Raw genomic sequence first — 25478 nt, 5'->3', positions numbered from 1 at the left:
AAATTCTCCACCCTCTCTAAAATTATCTGGATCGCCAAATTCTTTCTCCAATAAGTTGATCAAAATATCAACCAAGATCTCATGGCTTCAATTACCTTAGGTGAACTGGAAGTGACTCTTCGATGGTTTAAGAAATATAAAAGTTCTAGGCCAGATGGTTGGCTGATAGAATTCTTTCTAGGCTTAATTGAGTTGATTAGGCCTAACTTATTAAAAGTTGTGGAAGAATGAAGAATCTCTGGAAAAATGTATGCTGCTTTTAATACTAGCTTCATTTCCCTCATCCCTAAGACGTACAATCCCAAAACATTTAATGACTTTCGACCCATCACGCTATGTAAATGCATATACAAGATCATAACCAAAATTATTGCTAACAGGATCCGTCCTCCCACCAAGTCTCCTATGAACGGTTCTCATTCTTGGATAACAGGAAAATTCACGAAGCAATTAGTGTTGCACAAGAGGGATTTCATAGTCTAAAAATAAAGAAATGGAAAGGTATGATTCTAAAGATTGATTTATCAAAAGCCTTGGATAAAGAAAATCAGTTGTACATTCATATGCTTCTCATGCATCTAGAGTTTAACATAAACTTCATCAATTGGATCATGTATTGTATCACTACTACCACTTTTGCTTTACTGATTAATGGAGATCCATATGAATTCTTCCATGCCGAGTGGAGTTTGCATCAATTTTGGTTGTCTTGTGCTCATTAAATATATATTATAAGTTATTCTTGTATTTTGGATGCCTTTGTCATGGATTCCCAAATTCATCCTTAGCAGGATTCAGAAATATTGTTGTGGATTCTTATGGCGGGGCTCTAAGGATGGTAGAACCTTTGCTTGGGTAAAATGGGATATGATCACTTTTCCCAAGAAATGGGGAGGATGGGGTATCAAAAATATTTTTTGTTTCTCATAGGCTCTTGTTGTCAAGTGTGGTTGGATACTTCTATCTACCAATAGTTTAAGGACTTAGGTGGTGACTCAAAAATATATTTATCCTCTATCTGTTATCCAATGGATAAGATCTCTGAACAAGAGTTGAACTAACATCTCCATGATTTGGAAAGCTATTCTGGACACTTTTCACATCATTAGCTCTAGACTTGCATGGAAAATTGGTACAAGAACTCAGGTTCATTTTGGTTTAGACCCGTGACCTAGCAGAAATGGTTAGCACGCATTACCTCCAGAGTTGGTGGGATATCTAGTAGATCATAGTTGGCTCACTATTGACCAAATCGTTGATTAAGAGAACATAACGATATGGGGTCAAAGATGGAAATCAACCCTGGATCTTAATATCACTGTCTAGTGGCACTGTGTTCAGAGATCATACATTGGCGCCCTTACCTCCTCTCATATCAAGCTATAAGAAAGGGAAGATAGGCTCCTTTAAACACACTTGAAAAAGGGTTTCTACACCTCGAAGGAGGGTTATATTTTCATCCAAGCAAACAAAGAGAAGAAACAACACAAGTGGTGATGGAAGCACACCTAGAAGCTAAAGAGTCTGGGAAAATCCAAACTCTTCATTTGGTGCCTCCTTGAAAACAAGTTTCCCACAAGCGACAATTTAATGAAACACTCCTTCCATGGTCCCACCTAGTGTGCACTCTATCACTGTGTCAAGGAATCCATTGATCACTTATTCATCACATGCCCATACACTATTTATATTTGGAATTTCATATATCATGCTCTTAATATCAGTAATAAATGGGGAGGTGATACTATTAATGTTTCCTAGAAAAACTAGTGGAATGAGGCCTCATCTGTTAAGCTCAAAAATATCCCTTTGCTAATATTTTGAGGAACATCTATCAGCAAGAACCAAAAGATTTATTTATGAGGCTGACATACTTCCCGACATTATTAGTGCATAGGTCCTGGCTATATATGTACTTTTACCTGAGGAGGAGATTCAACATAACTCCCACAATATCCAACTTGAGAATATTGATCATTCTTATCCCTGGGCTTATTTTGATGACTCTTCACAAAACAAGTAATGTGGAGGTGATGTTTTTTATACCTCAACAATAATCACTTTTTCAAACTTCAATCTGGTCTGTGAGGTGGAATGAACAATTTCTCTGAACTATACAACTAAATTACTTCTCTTATTTTCACTAGAACAGGAATGCCAACAACTACAGGTGTATGGAGATTCCCACATTGTTATTGATTGGTTCAATCTTAATGCTACATGTCACATGCACACACTTAGGTCACTACTGGAAGAAGTTCTCATGATTAAGTCACAATTTGACGTTATCACATGTCACCACATTTATAGGGAAAGGAACACTCCTTCCAATCAATTATCCAAGACGGGCGCGTAACAGATTCATGAGACATGGATGATCAATGAACACAATGGGGAAGCATATTACCAATATTATCATCGCCCATTCATGGACCCTTCGCAAATTGACTATGATGCTGATTGATATTACATCTCTACTTTTTGTTATAGTTATCAATACTAGTTGTGATCTATGATGATGTTAGTAGTTCAGATTTTTTCTTTACCTAGGGACAAGGACATATTTTTGTATAGTTGTCCTTCTTTAGCATAGACTATTTACAACATTTTTTTACAGACTTTTATATGGTTGTATCATTCAATGTTTGTTGAGTGAATAAACAACTAATTTTGCATATGCTTTTATGCATCTACAACATGTAATTTTCACTATTTTACATAATGAAAGTTACAACTTTTCCTTGGGGAAAAACTTGTTACCACACACATACACAAACTAGTTAGATATTAATACAATAGTTAATAAACTTTTATATTATATTTCTTCTAATTTGGATTGATATTTGACCATATAGAGAATTATTTTTTCGTAGCAATCAAGTTAACAAATTGGTGGATATCACCATCCCAAATGAGTATAGGCCCAATTGGCACTTTGATCAAGTGATACTCCCTCCTTATTCTTGGATTTATATGTTTTTCAACCATTAACACAAAGCAATCATAAAAATATAGATGAGGAAGAGAGGCAACCATGCATGCCTCTTGAGCTACAACTCTTTAAACACTAGTGAAAACAATGGATTCCACCTATGGGATGTCCATAGATTGTAATTAGGCCTTAGTGATCCATGAGGGCTTTCTCTTGTACTTACCCATGTAGATATCAATGCTAAAAAAGGCAAAATATCAAAGCAACAACCATGGTAGAGCCCTAATGTATGTGTAGAAAACATGATAAAATACAACAATGGATATTGCTAATGTTCTTTAGAATGTTGTACAACAATGGATATGTTTGATATTCCCATAGAATTATATGAGGATGTTTGTGAACTTGGTCAATGTGAATGTGTTTTCTTTGGGGGTTTCAAATAGTAGGAGAACTTGTCAATGGTGGGTATCCTTGAATTGATTATGCAATCAAATAATTGGGCTATCCATATTTGACAAGAAATCAATGAAGTCAATAGATCTTGAACATACACAAACTAAATAGGTTTTATTATCTCAGATTTTATGCTTCTGTGATTCATGATATAATGTTCATATTTTCTAGAGAAATCACATAGAGGTTTTATTATATTAAATATGTTCACTCATAATTTGGCTTATGAATTTGTCCAAGTATTCTTTAATGTTAAATATGTGTGTTATTAATTTGGTGTTTGACTTTTTTCTACTATTATTAAATAGATTTATGTGTAGTGGAATATTATAATTATCATTGAAATGAATATAGATCTATCTTAAGCACATATCTAGCAAGCGCCAATAGGGATCAAATCTCCTTAGGTGCATTTGGATTGTGTGGAATACACAACTTAATTTTACAATTCCAACAAATCTTTGTTGGATGCCAGACAAATTTGACACAAAGATAGAAGTGAAAAAGGGCCCATATATAATATAGGTAGTCGACATTGAAATATTGTACTTAACATGACAATTGAAATATTTTATTTATGGACCACATTGATCACATTAAAATATTTTTTTATTATTAATATATTTTTAAATACATATCAATATTACTCAACTTTGCATTTGAAATATTTTATGTATAACCATATTGATATTGTTATTGTTATTAATAATTTTTAAAAGCCACATATCAATTTTATATTAAGAATTGAATGAATCACACATTTTCCTCTTATTAAGAACCATACACACACTTTTAATTACTTTATTTATCTATAATTGATATAAAATTATGGTATATCTCTATAGTTGATATAATATTATTAAACATGAAGATAGAAATATTTTATTTGCTGCTGAGAGCAAGTGTGAAATATTTTTACCATATATGTTTTATATTGGATTGTAATGTCAACAATGAATTGAGTGAGCACAGAGTTAAACTATTTATGTTTTATAATGCTTTTAATTAAAATTAATCAAATATACATATTGTTTTTGTTTTTTTAAATGATATTTGCCATTATTTTTTTTATTTAGAATTTTTTTTTTAAAAATGTGTCAGCTTTCAATTAAGAAAAAACTGCTTCTGCTTGGCTAAGAGCTCGTCTTCCTCGGACGTAAGGAAACAGGTTAACGGCCCAAGACCCAGAGGCATCTGGCAGGAGTGAGAGCCTGCTCCCGATTACGGACCACCAGCAGGGTTATGCCAGGTGGCGTGGTTTTCCTATTTAACAGTGATGAGTCAAACCCAGCATTCGCGGATAGCAGCCAGAGATGGCTGTCCTCACTGTTGGTTTGACACCTGAGTTGATAGGTTTTACCACCTTCAGAAAAAAAAAAAAAAAAAAAAAACCAGTTTAACAAAAAAAACCAAAATTCTATTAAAAAATTACCGAAAAGATACATTTTATATATAAGTGTCGTGTTCATGCAATAAAAAATACAGTGATTCGGAAAAGCCAACATATTCGTCCCTTTACATTCACAACTTTTTAGAAAAAGCACATTTCCATGGTTTGGTTTTTAGTTTTTGAGGGAGATATAAATGACATTTCCATAACTCATTTTAATGAAATATTTAAAATTAGCGAGTATTCAGGGTTGTAGTATAAAAAAGTCTTTGGCTTAGTTTGATATATATTATTATATTTCTTGAATATATTTAATTAATTTAGGATAAAATGTTTTGATTTTAATTAATTTTTAAATTTTTAAAAATTGTTTATAAAGTTTATTAAAGTTTTTGGTAGAATTAAATAAATTTTTTTAAATTTTGAATTTTTAGTTTTTAGTCGGTGAATGATTAATTTTATGTGAAAAATCAATTTGTCAGATTTAAAAATGATTATATATATATATATATATATATAATAACCTAATGCTTTCATAAATTAGATGAAAAAATTTAATATATGGATTTTTATAATTAATATTTTTTTTTATTCATTATCATATTTATTTTTAAAAAACAATTATTTATTAAACTATAATTTATGGCAAAGTGGACGTGAATATGCATGGTAGAGTGCTTGTTTTGCATGCGAGAGGTACGGTGTTCGATGCCCTACATCTACATATCGAAGTTCTCTTGTTTTTGGCGCTCTCGCATGGGAATGAATCCATTGATCTTTGACAGGTGCATACGTTCCCACTTACTCTCCTCTTGTTAAGTTTTGCTTATTTCCACTATGAGTACTTCTCCTCATCTTTCTAAACCTCCCTCTAGCAAAGGGAGACCAAGTAAAATTACCCTAGAGAGTCTTTATGAGTACATTGAATCTTTAGAAAGACGAAGAGAAGAAAGAGAAAACCATTTTAAACTAGAATTAACTACAATGCTTGACAATAACCACAAATCATTAGAAAATAAAATACTCTCACTCGAGACTGAACTCCAAGGAATGAAAGGTAGAATTCAAGAAATCGAACATAGCAAACAAGCAATGGTTAAAGAAAATGACACTTTGAAAAACGAGATTAAAAATCTAAAAGAACAACTACATAATAACTCAGCCCTAAATAACATAGAGAATAAATTAGATATTAAACCCATAAAAGAAGAAATTAATAAACTAATTGTACTCGACCATGAGTGCCACAAAAGAGCCTTACACCTTATAATTGCTGGTATAGAAGAACAAAATAATGAAGACACATTAGTATTAGTTAAAGAACAATTAGAGAGAAAATCTCAAATTCAAACAACTTATCTCACCGAAGCAATAAGGGTAGGAAAGATACTTGAGAATAAACATAGACTAATCTGTGTCAAGGTCAGTTGTAATGACCATAAATTAGGTATACTTAGGAAATCCCCAAGCCTAAAGGGAACGTGCATATTTATAAATGAAGATCTCATTCTAGAAGACCAAGCTACACTTAGGAAAGAAGTACAAAAGGTCAAGGAGGCAAGAAAATGAGGGAAATGGGCAATCATTAGGAATAGAAAAGCTATTAATAGAGATAGAGTCCCAAACACGAGTGATAAATAGGGAATAACATCACTTTGGATCCTCTTCTGGAACTACCATGGTTTTCCATGGTGTAAAGGCTCGATGTTAAGTTGGATCCCGAGTGATATTGATCTTATTCTTTTAGTTGAAACTTGGGAGCATGACGAATCTAGGGTCCCTCACCTTGATGGGTTCACTCTTTGGTCTGCTTGGAATAAGAAATCCTTTAAGAGGGGTTTTGGTGGTATAGCCTATTATATTAGGAACATTGTTTCCTCTCACATCGGGCTTCATAAAACCGACCCCTTCAATCAATACATTTGGATCAAGATCTCTGATTCTACAACCAATCGGATCTCTCTTACAATTTGCTATTTCGCCCCTATCAATTCTACGTCATACAAGAAAAACAACCTCGATAAGAATTGTCCTTTCAATACCCTATAAGAAGACATCTACGACCTTAGGAATGAAGGGGATATCCTTTTGCTTGGGGACTTTAATGCTCGAACTACCACTAACCAAGCTACTATGTTAAGTAACAATTCTAACCCTAACCCCTTGTGGCTTGATGAAAATGGTAACTTAACTAATAGATTCAAGAGAAAATCTGAAAACATGATCGAGAACTTATTCGGCACCAAGTTCCTCAAACTTTGTAGTTCCCAAGACCTTATCATTTGTAATGGTATAAATAAATGGCCTCTCTCTAGTCAAATGACATGTTTCCATGGGTTGGTTAGCAGCGTCATGGATTACGCGATTTCTAAAATTCATGTCCTCAAACATATTACAAACTTTGAGCTTATTAATGGGTAAGAGCTTGACTCTAACCACAAACCTTTGTCTTTATCCCTCAATCTTGCTATGCATACCATCGACATGCAGGAGAATAGTGAAAGAAAAAGTCACATTCACTTCGATAAAAGTAAGGTTGACCTTTTCTTAATGGATTTGGAAAGGGATTTAGGCTCCCTGACTTATAATAACAACATTGACCAAATCTATTACCATTTTACTACTACCCTTTCCACCACCATTAGAAAATTCTCTAATAATACTTCATATAACAAAAATACTAGAACCTCCAATCCTTTTTATGACAAAGGTTGTAAGATAGCCAAGAAAGCAATCAGAGACGCTCCTAATGAAAGCATTAAGCTCCATAATTTAAGTATTTAGAAAGTGCTCATTAAGGGGAAGAAGAGGTCATATATTAATTAGAGACAAGAGCATATTCTGCACCTTTCTAAAGTTGTGCCCAGAAAGTTTTGGCGGAATGTGCTTGTTCGTAAAACTAAAGATGATCATTCTACCCCCTAGAAAATTTGGATAACTATATTAAGAAGTTATATGACTCTTCGGACACCATGGGAACCATATTAAACACTCCTATTAAGGATGATATTTTTTCTCTAGAAGATGTCGAGTCTTGGATTAATAAGCTCGCTAATGGGAAAGCCAAAGATACTGAAGGTTACCAAGATGAGATCCTTAAAATGGTAAAATCTATCCTCATTCCTAATCTTCACAAGCTTCTCAATTTGGCTATAAAGCATGGCTTCCCTAAGCTTTGGACACAAAGCCTTATTGTGCCTATCTTCAAAAATGGCAAAAAAATTGTTCCCTCTAATTATAGGACCATTATGATTAGCCACATCCTAACCAAGCTTTATGGGCTCATTCTGGAAAAATATCTCATCCTTTGGCTTGAGAACTAGGGTAAAAGAGCTAAAGGACAAGCTGGTTTTAGGAGACATCACTTGACCATCGACCACCTTGTCACTCTTAGGATCATCGCAGAGGAATGTCACAATAGGAAAACCGATATCTTTTTTTGTTTTGTGGACTTTAGAAAAGCTTTCGACACTATCCCCCGAAATAAGCTCTGGGAGAGGATTGAAGATATCATGGTTCCTTATGAACTGAGGATTGTTGTAATCTGCCTCTACAAGATTGTCATTTCCAATATTAAGACCAATGAAGGGTGGTCTAAAGATACTAAATGAAATATTAGGGTTAAGTAAGGTTGTCCCATTTCCCCTACCCTTTTTGGTATTTACATCGATAAAATAGAGGAGTGTCTGGAAAGTGTGGGCTACAAAGGCATCGAGCTCGTTGGTATTATCATTACTCTTCTCCTTTATGATTATGATATCGTTTTTCTTGTAAGGAGCCATGATGACCTAGAGAATAAGGTTAAGAATCTTCTTGTCTACTACTCCAAGATGGGTATGACAGTTAATACTGATAAGACTAAAGTCATGATCATTAAATCTAAAAAGATCACCCATGGTAGTTTTGTCTATGATAACCATTGTCTTGAGCAAATTTCTTGTTATAAATATTTGGGTATTGACTTTCCTCATCAACTCAACCGGAATTATAGCATCGAGAAAATAATTATTGGAGGTTAGAAAACTTATTATGAGCTTGAAAATAATTGTAAGTCATCTGATCTTTACATCTGCAGTAAAAAAAGGTTTCTCTTTGAGATTCTCGTCACCCTAGTTATCTTATATGGATGTGAAGTTTGGGGTTACATTATATCTAGGGAGTCATGGAGAAATATTGAGATGATCCAAAAATAATTCATAACCTATAACCTCAACATCAAGGGAAATACTCCCTATCCTATCCTCTTGATTGAAACTAGTTTGCCCCCCATTGAAAGTGTCACTATGTTTAGATATTTGATTTATAATAAGAAGCTTCACAATATGGAATCCAAGAGGCTCCCAAAAATTGCTTCTAGCTTTAGTCAAAACCCCCACGTGTGCCTCAAGCGTGGGTGGCATCAGGATGCTCACTCTTGGCTCAACCTTTGGGGGATTAAGGAGGAGATCATGATGGGAAGCAAAGACAGTATCAAAGATACTATTACCTCAAGTTTTAAGGACAAGATGTGGGATGCTAAGGAGTTGGAGAGTAAAAGGAAGCTAAGGTACTATAAGGAGGTGATCAACCCCGCCCTTGATAACCAGAATTATCTCTCTATGTTTACTAGCACTAAGAAGAAAATGAACATCACTAGGATTAAAACTAACTCTCATGAGCTTTGGAATGAGACCGGGCGATGGTCTACTCCTAAGACTCCCTGGGATGATAGAATCTGTCAGATTTGTGATACTAAGAAGGTGGAATATGAAAAACACTTCCTTTTAGACTGCTCAACTCTTGCCCACATTCGCTCTCAATTCCCTATCATCAGCCACACCTCCAATCTTATTGACTTATTAATTCATCCCAAATATAACGATCTTGGAATGCTTATTTCCCTGCTCCTTGATCACAGAAACAAGATTTTGAAGAATGACAATTAGACTCTTTTTTCTTGAAGTTCGATAGACCATTTTGCTCTTAGTGGACGTTAATCATCATCATTGTTGGCTTTCTATTAATTGTTGTATTCTTTCTAATAACAATGTTTTTTTTCTAATAACAATTTAATTGTCAAGTATCCTCATAAATTAATTATCCAATATATATATATATATATATATATATATATATATATATATATATTTTATTTTTTTTTCCCGTAGAAAAATCGTAATTTTATTCATGTGAAAAAAATTACATTTTGTAGATGCTTAAGCATATTCAGATGACTGTCCCTGTGTTCACAGGCGAACACAGATTACAAAAAAACAATAAAAATAAAAAAATAAGTGTCGGCGGGCCTATGCTTTCCTGCCCTTCTTCTTCTCCACCCTTCGCCAGCCATCAGAGTTTGTTGCAGTGATAGCCAGCTGATTTTCCGATGTATTGATTAGTTGTTCCTTGTCAGATTCCGAGCCTTCAGATCCATGAGTTCGTTTGATGCCGCTTGCTTCCAACTGTATTTCTTGTTGCTGTTTCATATTGTCAGACCCCAATTGTGTGTCTGGGCCATTTCCTTCCTGTGTATATTCCTGTTCCATTTGTGTGTCAGGTTTTGATTGGTTCCCTGTAGGTTCTGTCTGCATGTCCTCTTTTTCCCTCCAATCGGTGTGCTGCCATCCTTTCGGCTTTTTTTGTTGTTTCTTGTTCTCTTTGGGGTCCTTCTTTCCCAGTGGGCAGGTGTTTTGAAGATGCCCTGTTTGCATACATCTTAGGCACCTGAATGCTGTATTTTCATAATCAAGCGGTTGTATCCTCTGTGTATTATTATAGTTCAATGTAATGTGATCAGGTAGTCCCAGGCTTAGATCCGCTTCTACACATATTCTAGCATAGGTGAATATTCCTTGGTTAATTCTTTCTCCATCTATTTTAAGGAATTTCCCCAAAGAATTTCCAATGGCTGATAAAACTTTGTAGTGCCAAAAGTGGAGAGGGAGGTTGTGAAGCCTTACCCAAACAGGAACTGTTGTTACTTTCATAGTATTTGCATCAAATTCGGGAAACCAGGGGGTGGTGAAGAGGCCAGCTTTGCCCCAGAACCAAGGCCCCTGATTGATAATATCGTCACGTTCTTGTTCTGTTGTAAAACTAACTATGAAGAAGCCCTTTGAGCATAGGTGAATTTCACAGTCCGGTGACCATGTTGAGAGGATCCAGTGATGCAGTGCATCTGATTTTGGCCAGAAACCATTAAATCTACCTATAACAGCACGTTTGGCTAGATCAGAGTGTAGATTAATTACCTCCGGCGACGTTACTTGGATCGTTGGTGTTTCCAGTGTTTGTTCCACAATATAGGGACCTGGTAGCTCTGGTGCTGGTGCTGGTTTGGGTTGAATGTTTGCCCCTTTGCCTTTCACCGCGTCCTTGAAGGAGCCTGTATTCTTTGAGCTGGATCCAGAGCAACCTCCTCTCAGACGAAGGTTTATGATGATTGTTGAATCTGTGGTTATATTGTATTCCTGGAGGGTGTAGTGGTCCTGTAGACTGTGCCCCTTGTAGATCAGATTTTGGCCTTGTTCGGGGATGCCAAGAAGGGTTTGTATTCTGTTCCTTAGTTCTAGGATACTACTGCCCCTCCATAATCTCAAGCAGTAACTTCTTCCTTCCGGTGCTTTCAAAAGGAGCTGTATGAGATCCACTTCTCTGGGGTTTGAGCCTTTCTGTGGTTGCTGCCTGACGGTTGCATGTCCCCAGATCTGGGTTCTTTTGAGGCTTCCTGTTCTTCTAGGCGTCTGATCTGGTGATTTAAAAGCAGATCTGGGCAACTGATAACCTACCGTGGATGGGATGCCCAATCCAGTTCTTTGCAAATCTAAAGCTACGCCTTTGTCCAGCGCGCACAGGTTGAACAGGTGCCACGGCGCAGCGTTTCTCTCACCGTTCTGCATCAACAGCATCGGAGCCATCGACAGCTTCCTGGGTTCTTGGTCCAGCCACTTGGATGCGGGCGTCAGGCCATATCTCGTGCTCTCGTTGCCTCCATCAGGATCTGCAGAAGCTCGGACCACACCCTTCCCGCGCAGGAAGCGCATGATTCTGAAGAGGCACAAAGCATCCAGTGTTTTTCTGGAGAGGCACGCCGCGATTTCTCTGAGAGAGAGAGTACCGTGTGGACCTTGGCGGGCGATCAGGTCAGGGATTCCCAGCAGTATCGTACTCTTCACGACCAGCGATTCCGCAGAGGCAGAGGTGGATCTCCATGCCTGCATCTGCCCTGTTAATTCCTCTTCTTCGCTCTCGAAGAAACCCTCACCATGCATTTTGCTGCCCATGATCGATTCCCGCGGAGTCCGAGCGTCTTCCCGTATCGTCCAATATATATATATATATGGATGTTTGCATAATCAATATTTTTTTCCTTTCATTATCATACTTATTTTTAACAATAAATATTTCTTAAACTATAATCATCTTGCTTTTTATTAATTCGAGTATTTTTTCTACTGACAATGTTATTTTACTATTTTCCACTAATATATTTTATTAATCATAATATTTTTTTGATAGTTTAAATATTTAATTGATGTCTACCCATTTTCATAAAACTATGTTATCATGTACCAATAGATTATTAGCAATTTGATTCTCGTGCATCTACTTTTTACATAAGAGGTAGATACCCTGCATATTACATTTTTTTTAATACATAGTTTGTTAGACTTCGCTTTATTTTATATATTTTCAATATATATTTACTGTGTTATATGATTCCATATATTCTTTTACTCTATAGTTTAATTTTTAATTTATTAACTTGTAAATTGTTGTGAATATTTTATTAGAAAAACAACATAATAAATATGATAAAATTACTAAATTTTTTATTGTTAATTTTTTTTTTGGTATTTTAATATTTTTAGTTATATGATTTTTTACTTAAGTAATTAAATTATGTTAAGTGCGATAAATATAAAACAAAATGGTCAATTGGATTTATTTGAAGTGGTTGGGAGGAATGATTGTTATCTTCCTTACACAGGTTCAATTCCCACAAGTAACATGATGAAGTTTGTTGTAATGATTTGCTTGATAGCTAATTAGGGGTAAGGTTTGACTCCTATAGAATCATCTAGATTGCGATTAACTCCATATGCATGAGTAATTAACTCCATCATCGAGATTGTGGTTAACTCCATATGCACGAGTAATGAAGGTTGACTTAACTGAGGGGGTCGTCTAGATTGTGGTTAACTCAAACCAATTACAACAAAGTTCATCATGTTACTTGTGGGAATTGAACTTGTGTAAGATAATAATCATTCCTTCCAACCACTTGAGGTAAATCCAATTGACCTGTTTACTCAAACCCATTACAACATAGTTCATCATGTTACTTGTAGGAATTGAACCTATGTAAGATAACAATCATTCCTTCCAACCACTTCAGATAAATTCAATTGACCTTTTTGTTTTCTATTTATCTTAATATAATTTAATTACTTAAGTAGAAAATCAGCTAACTAAAAAAATTAAAATACAAAAAACCAATAAATATTTTAATAATTTTGCCATCTTTATTATGTTGTTTTCCAATAAAATATTCACAACAATTTACACATTAATAAATTATAAATTATATTATATAGTAAATTTATATTAAACAATGTAAAATCAAGATAAGTTCAACAGGTTGACATGGCATCCCTCATACCATGGAAATCAACATAGTAGGTCAACTTGTGAGAGAAATAATATTTTCATACAAACTCTATAGGTCAACTTGTGGGAGAAATAATATTTTCATACAAACTCTATTTGACACAATTATTACTTCTTTTGAGGAAATGATTTGTTTATCGAGGAACTTCTACCAAAGCTCCTTAGTGCAAGCTTCCCTTGAGACATTCAACAACACGAAATATGAAATGATAGTTGAATAGTACTATTTTCCTTCCTATCTATATTTTCTATAGTTTGATTTGTCATACTCATAAGTTTGTTTCCAAGATATAGAAACCCATTGATTCCACAAAAATATCTTTCATCTCAAACTTCCTTAACTCAAAGATTTGACCATTAATATTTTCTCTCTCTATCATTCACCATTCACCATTTTCCGTCACAAAAGATCCACCCATATAGAACTCTCCCTTTTGAATAGATTTATCATTGACCCAAAGAACCATTACTCTTTAAATAATGAGATAAACCCAAACAACAAAGGTATATTATTGAGACCAATAATCTCACCTTCATATCATATGAAGAGTTGAATAAACATATTCACACAAGTCAATATTAACAAAATCTCAAAAATTAATGAAATGATGGTACATATATACAATATATATATAAAATAAAAACGTTAGAAACTTTTAATCAAGAAAATCAACATGTTAGATTTACAAATATTTCTCATTGTATTAACAAAAGTACTTTATAATACAATATACAGGGATTCCGCAAATTCATTCAACCCTAATGGATATGAAACCACCTAAAATCAATAAATACATTTATGATGAGCTTTGTGAAATAAAGAGCTAAAAGGCATATAGAGGTGCATAGTCTATATGTGCAAAGACTCGCATAACACCCAACAATAACATGGTAGTTCACTTTAAACTTCACACCACACCATAATTAATAAAATCGGACCCAATGTTTTGTTTTTGAGCTATAAGAATCAGTAATTTGTTGGAGTAATTTGAGAATCAGTAATTTGAGCAATTGTCATTACAACACCAGGGGTATATCCAACAACCTGTAAGCCAAATATACCATAAATTTATGACTTAGCAAGTGCTAAGACTCCACGAGGGTATGGGAGCCTACTCCTTGAGCCTTATCACAACGAACCAAAAATGCCCCCTGTGGGAATTGAAACCAATTGGAGGGGATAACATCCCATTGTACCAACCACTCGATCATCCCATGAGAAGACAAACCCAATGTATTCATAATTGTAGAAATTTTCTACAAACCCAGCTCTAGTACCATCTGGAAAATACGATGGTAGGTTAACCTGATAATGCAATATAAATCAAAGCAGAATACTATAACCTACTTCTACTATCAATTCGCAGAATCTTAAATATCAAGCTGAACAATATAACAAGAAGAAGAAGAATCAATGGCACAATACACATGAAAATACTTTGGGGAAAGCCTCAGCTAAAAACCCCACACTATTGTATTATCATACATGGTGGAAATACATAGGAATTATACGAAACCTTAGCTCTCACAGCTAGCCAGCTCTCATTACAATCCTCACAGATGCTCACAAGAAATCTTGGCTTCTCTCTAGCCTTCCTCTTTGCCCTCCAAGTTCCTATTTCCATGCGTTGTTCCTAGTGGATGATTCACCTTCAACCAAGTGGATGATCTCCTTCAAAACTGCGCAATCCTCAAGGATTTATCCTTGACTGCATGCATGAGTTTTCTCCATGAGAAAACACATGCAATTGACAGTACACTGTGCTTGACTTTAAGCTTAACTGGGTCTCTCTCAGAATAGACATGCATGAGTTTCTGATGAGGGAATCTTCAGTTAACTGGAGTAGCACTAGTTGAGTGCATGCATGCATCAACTGACTATTAAATCACTATTAGTTCCTTAAACAGTTTGGAACTAATTTAATTGGACTTAACTCAGTAAACTGAGTTAACTAATTACAACTCAAATATAAGTCAATCTTATCTCCTTAATTTAAAGGATAACTCTTGCATGACTTCAAAAAGACTTCTAACTTGATTTTCTCCAACTAATTAATTCAAAATAAATTAATTAATTATTTCCAAGTAGCTGTTAAGACTAAATTTTATTTTAATTCACGATTTAATTCAAGGACAAATTAAATTGGAATATTCTTGTTGCCATATTTCAACACTCCCTCTCAACAAGAAAGGGATTATCTGCCACCCTGATCCTGACTCTATGGAACTCTAATTTACACTTTGACAATGCCTTTGTCAAAATGTCAGCATCTTGCTGCTCCATCGAAATATACTACAACAACATGATCCTCTCGACCTGTGAAAAGCCATGGGCAACAAATCTTGCCTTATGCTTCTCCACACTACCATCAGCAGCTTGATTTACCTTGTAAAGCCAACAGGAACTCACAACTGACTTGTTATCTAGTCACGGAACCACGTCCCGAACACTGTTACGAACTATGGAGTCATACTCCTCCACCATAACATCAACCCAAATCAGCTGCTACACTGCTTCCTCAAAGGAAGATGGCTCAGTCTCAACACATTCCCCAGCAAGGGCCATGTATCCAGTGTACCTCTTAGGTGATCTCCTCTGTCTGCATTGAAAAGATGGTGCTCCCACATTCTCTCTCGCATCATCCAACAATCTGTCAGCTTCTCTTATGCGCTTCCGTCCATCTCTAGAAGACTCTCCTTGAGTGGATGTCTCCACTCCCGGAACCTCTGCATGAGGCTGCTCCACATCAGTCTGAGGCTCCTCCTCCTTAGGAACCAACAGTTCCTCCACAACCTGTAGTTGGAGCTCCCTCTCAAGGGAAAATCGCATGGCCTTCTGCTCATCAAACTTGAGATCTCTTCAAACCACTGTCCTCCGACTGGTAGGCAAGTACACCCGATAGTTGTGAGGTGTACCAATGTACGCCACAAATATCCCCAACTCTGTTGTCGGCTCAAGATTCTTCTGTGCATCCTTTTTCACATGGCAATATATCGATGAGCCAAAGATCCTGAAGTGACCCACATCTGGTCTCTTACCGAAGAAAGCTTCCTATAGTGTCTTCATCCCAAGTATGTGATGCAGGCTTCTATTCTGCAAATAGACTGTTGTGTTGCATGCCTTAGCCCACAAGTGAAGTGGTAGGCCTTGGTCATTCAACATTGCTCATGCTGCCCCTATAATAGTTCTGTTCTTCTTTTTGGCCACCCCATTCTGCTGTGGGTTATGAGGTGTCATTAATTCTCGTTTAATTCATTCCATTGCACAGATGTCCTTAAACTCTTGAGAGACATATTCTCCACTGTTGTCACTTCTCAAGGCCTTGATCTTGTTCCCTGATTCTTTCTCGACCAAAGCTTTGAACTCACAAAACTTTTTGAAAGTTTGGTCCTTCTTCTGCATGAAATAAATCCAACATTTACGATAATGGTCATCAATGAAAATCACATAATTCCTTTGCTTCGTTGTGGATGGCATTGAGAATGGAGCACAAAAGTTAGTATGAACTCACTCTAAGATAGCCTCTGCTCGACTGTCTCGATCATGAAAGGAAGACTTGGTGTACTTTCCCAAGGCACAACCTTTGCATGTGTCAACTTGCTCAAGTTTACCTTTGGGAAGTGCTGTAGATATCTATTGCATTATCTTCAAAGCCCCATGATGCAAATGGCCCAACCGCCTGTGCCACAACTCACCAATGTCTTAGCTTTGCACCAATTCTACTTTCGTACTCAATGTTGCACAATCATCTACCTCTAGTTTATAGAGATTCTTCACCCGAATCCCTATCCTCTTGGTCTAACCCGTGGCTATGTGTCTTAGGAATGCCTTTCCTTTATTGAAGACAACATCGTAGCCTTTGTCCTCCAACATCGTGACCGATACCAAGTTCTTCTTCAATCCAGACACATACATCACATCTGTCAAGGTGATAGGAGCTCCGTGCTCCCTCTGAAAAGCAACCGTGCCCACCCCTGAAACACTATACCTTCCGCCATCACCCATCTGTATGCGCATCTTGAGGTCTTTCTCCTCCAAGGCACTGAATAAATTTTTATCACCGATCATGTGGAATGAGGCTCCACTGTCAAGATACCATACACAACCCATCATCGATGACACCATGCATGTGATGAGGGTAAAGTCCATTTCAAACTGAGAAGCTAATGCCTCACCTTCCGATCCTTTTGAGGATCCCTTCTTGGACTTCTTAGATGGGAAATTAGTCGCATAATGTCCCATCTTGTGACAATTAAAGCATCTTACTTTAGACATGTCACCCTTCTTCCCTCCATGAGAAGAATTCGATTTGAAATGGGAAGCATTCCCCTTCTCTTTCCTTGCCTTACTTGCTAAGGCCATATTTTCTTCATCATCATTCTTGGATGAAGAACCATCTCGTGTGCTCCTCCTGATCTCTTCCTGCATAAGATCTGACCACATTCGCTCCCAATCTGGTCGTTTCTCCCTTCCATTCAGAGACTCCTAATAGCTATTCCAACTCTTTGGAAGGCCAAGGAGAGCAAGGCTCACCATATCATCATTGGAAGTAGTTATTCCCACACTACCAAGCTCATCTCTACAGGTGGTGAGCTTGTTCAGATATGTGGAAATAATATCGTCATTCTCCATCTTGATTCTTCGAAGCTTATCCTTGAGCGCCAATTTCCTCTGGTAGCTACTATTCTAGTAGAGGTCCTTCAATGTGTTCCACATTGAAAATGGAGTATCCTTCCCATGGAGACTCGAGACAATATGGTCTCGATCTCCCCCAAGGATGATCCGTCTCGCCTTCACCACACACTTCTTCCACTCAGCCAACTCTTGTGCATTAGTTGAAGCTGGCTTTGGGATTTCTTGATCAATGAATTCCTTCAAGCCATTGTCTTCTAATACAACCTCCATTCTATCTTTCCATGCTATGTAATTCGAGCTACCTTCCAAGGCATACTCGAGTCTCAAGCCATAGAACGCCATTGGCCAACCTTGAAGTATGATATGAATTCAATTTGCACCTGCAACCCCAAACTTCAAACTTCGAATTCTCTTCTTAGTATACTGTTCACAGCTCCAACACCATGTAGAAATTTTCTACAAATCTAGCTCTGATACCATGTAGAAAATCTAATGGTAGGTTAACCTGATAAGGCAATATAAATCAAAGCAGAATATTATAACCTACTTCTACTATCAATTTGTGGAAGCTTAAAGATCGAGCTGAACAATATAACTAGAAGAAGAAGAATCAATGGCACAATACACATGAAAATACTTTGGGGAAAGCCTCAACTAAAAAAACCACACTATTGTATTATCATACATGGTGGAAATACATAGGAATTATAAAAAGCCTTAGCTCTCACAGCTAGCCAGCTCTTAGTACAATCCTCACAGATGCTCACAGGAAATCTTGGCTTCTCTCCAGCCTTCCTCTTTGCCCTCCAACCTCCTATTTCCTTACGTTGATCCTAGTGGATGATTCACCTTCAACCAAGTGGATGATCTCCTTCAAAACTACGCAATCCTCAAGGATTTATCCTTGACTACATGCATGAGTTCTCTCCATGAGAAAACACATGCAACTTATAGTACATTGTCCTTGACTTTAATCTCAAATGGGTCTCTCTCAGAATAGACATGCATGAGTTTTTAATGAGGGAATCTTTAGTTAACTGGAGTAGCACTAGTTGAGTGCATGCATGCATCAACTAACTATTAACTCACTATTAGTTCCTCAAACACTTTGGAACTAATTTAACTGGACTTAACTTAGTAAACTGAGTTAACTAATTACAACTCAAATATAACTCAATCTTATCTCCTTAATTTAAGGGATAATTATTGCATGACTTCAGAAAGACTTCTAACTTAAATTTCTCCAACTAATACTTTTTGGGGAGATATTGGGCTCAAGAATTGGCATAATTTTCACTACCTTTTTTACCATTTTTCATTTCTTAATCATATCCTTTTATCTAATTGTTTATATTTTTGACAAAGGTATCCCACTTTCTCATGTCACTCTAATTTATGTAGTTTTTCTTACATTTGATGGGAGAGTAGTTTTTCTGGTTGTTTTTACTGATAAAATGATGAATAAGAATGTTTATACAATGACCCAGTCAGCTAGGAGATTATTATTCCACTATTCCAAATTTTGTGTCATGTTTCTCTAGGATATTGTGACATTGTTACAACAACCCATTGATATCTAGCTCTATTGTTATTCCAATGTTGAATATTTCATTCCATGTTGATATAATTCTTGGTGCTAGCTTCAAGTGCTGACACATAAGATGTTACTCAAAAGAGTCAATTTGGACCACTATGCTAACTAGATTATCCCATGAATCTAATAAAAAACACAATAGAATAATATATTTATCTTCCTCAATCATCTTAATATCAACAAAGGCTATTTGGATTACCATAATGCTAAAATTATTAAGATGCTTCATTAGAGAGACATTATTATTCATCCTAAGAAAGTACAACTACATTTAAAGAAATGATTTCTTTAGTAAAGACTTTCACCAATAAAAATCCCCTAACTTCTCTACAAGTCGCTTAGTGCTAGCTTCCCTTAAGACATTCAACATCATTAAATATGAAAAGAATAGTTGAATAATACTCTTTTCCTTCCTATCCATCTTTTCCATGTCTTTCTTTTCTGTACTCATAGGTTTGTTTACAGAAACCCATTGATTTTTATCCACAAAAAATATCTTTCATATCAAACTTCCTTAACTCAAAGATTTGGCCATTAAATTTTTTTCTCCCTATCCTTGACTACTCACCATTTTCCTTCACAAAATATTCACCCCTATAAAACTCTCCCTTAATAATAGTTTTATCATTGATCCAAGAGTACTCTTGCTCTAAAAAATAATGAGATAAACTCTAGCAACAAAGGTATCCTATTGAAACCAATAACCTCACTTTGATACCAAATGAAGAGCTTGTTAAACTTATCTATAAAAGCCAATACTAATAGAATCTCAAAACATAAAGAAACAAGGTCACATAGCGAGGGTTCCCTGCCGCTTAGTTTAATTATTGAACTTTGAAATGTATGAACCAACTCCCACATTTGAACCAAGGTAGAGTAACTACTCTAGCTTAGTTTAGATATAGTTAAATTGGAGTAAAAACCAATAAAGACATACAACTTTATATTAATACAAAATTACAATTAAAATAGCAAGATAATTCATGATTGAATTATCTCTCGCTAAGCAGAGATAATAAGAACTCTATTTGTGGATATGTTTTTTTTATAAACTTTAATATCATATTTGTTCATTTTAATCTATTATTTGTGTAGGTGATACAGGAACCACACTAGGAGAATGAATGTGATATAGATAATTTATAAAATATATTGTATCATGAAGATACTTCTAAAACATTTTTTCATTAGCCAATAAAAGAAGCCATGGACATGGTTATGTATATATTTTAATTTTCTTCATTTTTTTCTTTTTGGTAAAAGGGAAAAAAATGTGAAAGCTAAGAAAAATAACATAATAGATGGAAGGGATGTAATTTTCAGCATCATATGTCATCTAGTAAATACCCAACTCCTTTTCCATTAAACTATCAAGTTTTTGGGTAATGACATTCTTTTCACGCAGAAAGGGATAATTCACAAGTCATCAAAGTAAAACTTCATTTTACTATGATGTCAAAATATTTTATGTTTGGTAAAATCTCCATGGAATTTATAAAATCTATAAAAAGATATTATTGATTTAAACTATTTTACATTTGAGATGGTCTCCACGGAATTTATAATCCTCGAAACCCTATAAAGAGATATGATTGATTTGAAGTAAATAAGTTTGTAAACCTAACCAACTATGCATATAGACAAAACTTTACATTATTGTCTGAATAAATAATTACAATTTATTGGGAATCAGATCTATGGCAAAGACAAAGCATCCCTGTACATATGAGATTTACTTGTGAGCATCTATGATGGTGAACTTAGCATTCACAAGCCTCGTATCATCAGATAATGATTCCATGTCTTGAAAAGTAATCTTAAAAAACAATAAAGGGAGAAAATGATGACAACTAGACTTTTAAAATAAGATTTTACTTTGAAACTATAAAGCCTTAATAGAAGGTTACATTTAGGAATGAGTATGACATGGTAAAATGCTATGTTAAATTAGCGATGTAATTAGAAACCAACCAAATTTCTTATCATGATTTGATGTAATAAAGGAATATACATAGGTAAAATCATTTCAACCAAGAAACTCAAGTCAATAAAATATGAATCGGAAGATTTTATCACACACTTGGTGATCAGGAAGCAAGTGGGGACACAATTCATCATCAATTACATTTGTTGCAACTTGCTTGCCATATTTGCATGCCTATGACAAGGCCCCTCTTTTGCAAAAATTAGTAACATTCCGCACGGTTTTGCATCTAAGTTTAGCATCAAGTTCTAATAGGCTATCAAATCTTACATAGTAATGAAAAAACACAAAAATATGTTTGTGTGACTAGGAACGGGCATTTGAGAGGGAATGAGAATAAAAGAAAAATACAAAAGCTTTGACGGAAATGGTAATAAATTTATTAAAAACTAAATAATTTATTAGTTCCGTGTATTAAGATATACTTATTTTCACTATAAGGTTTTTTTTTGGAATTTGTTGAATTTGGAGGAGTCTCTCCATAACAGTTTGAGAAAAATAAAGGAAAATACAATTATAATGATAATACAAAGGACTGCACTAAAAAATGATGTGTATCTCTAAGAATTTCTAATAGTTTTAAAAATAGAAATCCTACATCAATGACAATGTATGGTTTCATTATTATTGCCAAATCAACAAAGGTATTTTTATGGATGTGTCGTTGTATAAGAGCTCATGCTCTATAATGAATATAAATTAGTTTCTATTTTCAAATTATTCATCAATATTATGCTTCATTTTTAATGATTGGACTTGTATTAAGCCACCTTTCTTTTTTATTTTTATTTTGCATACATCTGGCAACCACAGAGTCGTCCTCGATTTGTAGTTGTACTAATGTACAGGCAACATTGGAGGAGCATTTATTAGCGTTATGTAGGGCTTTGAAAGCTCGTTCACAGGAGGACCCATGTGATCCACCCGCATAGTGGCTGCCACTGACAAATTGAGACCGTGGAATGGTGTTGGTGATGAGAAAGGAGAGGGTGATCTCGGAGAGTGTGTGGGTAAGAAAACTGATAGACAGTTTTGTGCTTAGGCAATGCCTACTCTGCAAGATATTGGACAGTATTTTGAAGCAACGTACAACACTCTGGAACAACATAGTCTCCAACAACTGCACGATGATAGTGAAAACAATGATGGCGGAATAAGAGTCAACCTGCCTGAACCAATCAATTTGTTAAAAAATAAAATAAAATTATTAAAAAGAAAAATCGTTTAGCTTATAAAGTTAACTTTATAAATGGATTTTTTATTTTTAGTCAACTGTTCTATTAATCAAGAGTCAATGCATTATCAAATGCGTTATACATGCCCTGCGGCAAGGATAATAATGGTACATATACACAATATGCACAAAAATATCTTAGAAACTCTTAATCGAGAAAACGAAGAAGTTAGATTTACATATATTTCTCATCTTATTGAAAAAAGTAGTTTGTAATACAATATGTAGGCATTCCTCAAATTCATTCAACCTTAATCCTCCAATTAGTACTAAATTACAATGGGTATGAAACCACCTAAATTAGGAAAATACATTTATGATTAGCTTTGTGAAATATATGAAACCACCTAAAACCAATAAATACATATACGGTGGGCTCTGTGAAATATAAAGACAAAAAACATATTAAGGTGCATAGCCTATACATGAAAAGAGCACAACACCTAACAATAACATGGTATCACTCTAACCTTCATAGACACTACAATGAATAAAATTAGATTCAGTGTATTCTTAATCACCACTACTACAAAAATATGTGGCTTCCATAATATGAAAATCCACTATATACATAAATTACATTGCCTACATTGATCCCTGTTTTCAAATAGTGAGAAAACTTATTATTATTTAGTTGTCAAACTAGCAATGAGGACACCCATTACTGATTGTTATCAGTGAGTGCAAGCTAACTCATCATTGTTATTCAAAGAAACCCACAACAGTTGAAATAACCTATTGGTAATACATTAAAAAGTACACTTTAACTTCTACCAAATGTCTTTGCCTTTATATCTTGGAATGTTAACATATTTTCTTAAATTTAGTAAAAGCAAACTTTTAGTGAAACATAAACCATTCTAAAACATACTCTAGGACCATTACCTACCCCAATCTCATACATAATAATGAACAAATTTATTTTATGATCACTTTTATATAAAATGAAATATATTAATTTTCCATAATCATATTCTACCGGATAAATTTGAGATACAATTTAAAATTAGTAACATTAGATTCTAAGGTACATAAAGGTAGGTCGATGATTATAACGTGTTTGATGATCATTGTGTTTGTCGTGGACATAGCAATGCAAGTACCATCAAAGTGCATTACATATGTTGTATCATACAGAAACTTAAAATATATCCATTAAATAAAGGAGTATATAAAACTTAAAAAATATTTCATTTTAAATAAATAAATTTAGGACAAATAAAATATAAAATGTGGTAAAAGAGAAAAAATTAAATATATTTAAATAACATATTTCTTTGTGAAATCTCATGAAAACACATCATGTCATGATGTTGTATTTCAACCCTAAAAGCATCACATGTACAAAAGTAAGTGGGAACAAAAGAAGTAGTTCCAAAGTTACAGCACCTTTGTTCCTTTCCAGGGAAATCAAAATCAGAAAAGATTGAGAATAAAATAAAAAAATGAGAATCCTCATGATATCATGAGAAGATTGCCATGTAAATGAGAATCAGAAAAGAATGGGAATCCCTATGATTTTTAAGGGAATCAATGTGGACAAAGACACTGATGGTGAAGCACTAGTGATTGAACGATAGAAAGAGATTTTATGGTTTGCTTTCTCTTTCAAATTTTATCAAATACAATACTAAATAGACATTGCTCGTTAAAAAAGAGAGCATTTAAAGTTGAGTGGTGGGTGGAGATTATGGCACTCATATCGAAGCTTAGGTAACTCTCCACATGTACATAATATCATTTATATATTCAAAATAGTTAATATAATATATTGAGTCTAAATAATTGAGAGATGTTAGAATGGTGGATTATGGGATTTATTTTATATATGTGTGTGTTAATTTATAGTAATCAGGAAATTTGATTAAGGGATGTATTAGAGGTTAAATAGGTATTTCATTAGGTGGATAGTTGGAATAGAATAATTGGCTGGTATATAGAATAAGAAGAATTAAGGGATTTTTAAGGTACTATAATTGATTTATTTAATTTTTGGATTTCTCATTTCAAGGAAGTTGGTTATCCCATGGTTTTATATAGGATGGTCTTATGAGTTGATTTAAGAATAAATAGTGAGCATTGAGTAGTTTACTATGTATGAAATATTTCAGTTTCTTATATTCTTGTGTATGTTGAGCTATGTTTGATTATTCTTAGATATTGTAATGATGTCTTTAGGCACCACATCTCTTGGAATATTATCTCTTTGATCTATTTAATATTTTGATTATTAAACATGGTATCATAGCTAGTGCTTTAAGATCTAGCTTGTTGTCTACAAATTTTGTGGAGACTATTGGTTGTATGTGCTCTTGATGAGTTGGATTTGTTTGGTAGATTGACTTGGTGTTTTGGACTGCAAACTATATTTGGGAATTTGGGCAAAAGACATGGAAACACCATTGAGGATTAAAGTGGTATAGAAGCTTATAAACATTATGGTTCCAAATCTAAAGGTTGAACATCAGAAGTTTGCCATCAATGGGAGAAGGATCAGACAATAAAAGTCATAATGACCTATATCTCTAGGGATATTCATTTTCTTAGAAGCGAGATTGATTTCCCAAATGCTATCTAGAAGAACATGAAGGATTTATTCAATA

This window comes from Pinus tabuliformis, chromosome Q (genome assembly GCF_031772625.1).
Source record: "Pinus tabuliformis cultivar Carrire ecotype Pingquan chromosome Q, CPIR1, whole genome shotgun sequence".
NCBI classification, from domain to species: domain Eukaryota; kingdom Viridiplantae; phylum Streptophyta; class Pinopsida; order Pinales; family Pinaceae; genus Pinus; species Pinus tabuliformis.
This window is presented reverse-complemented; position numbering follows the sequence as displayed.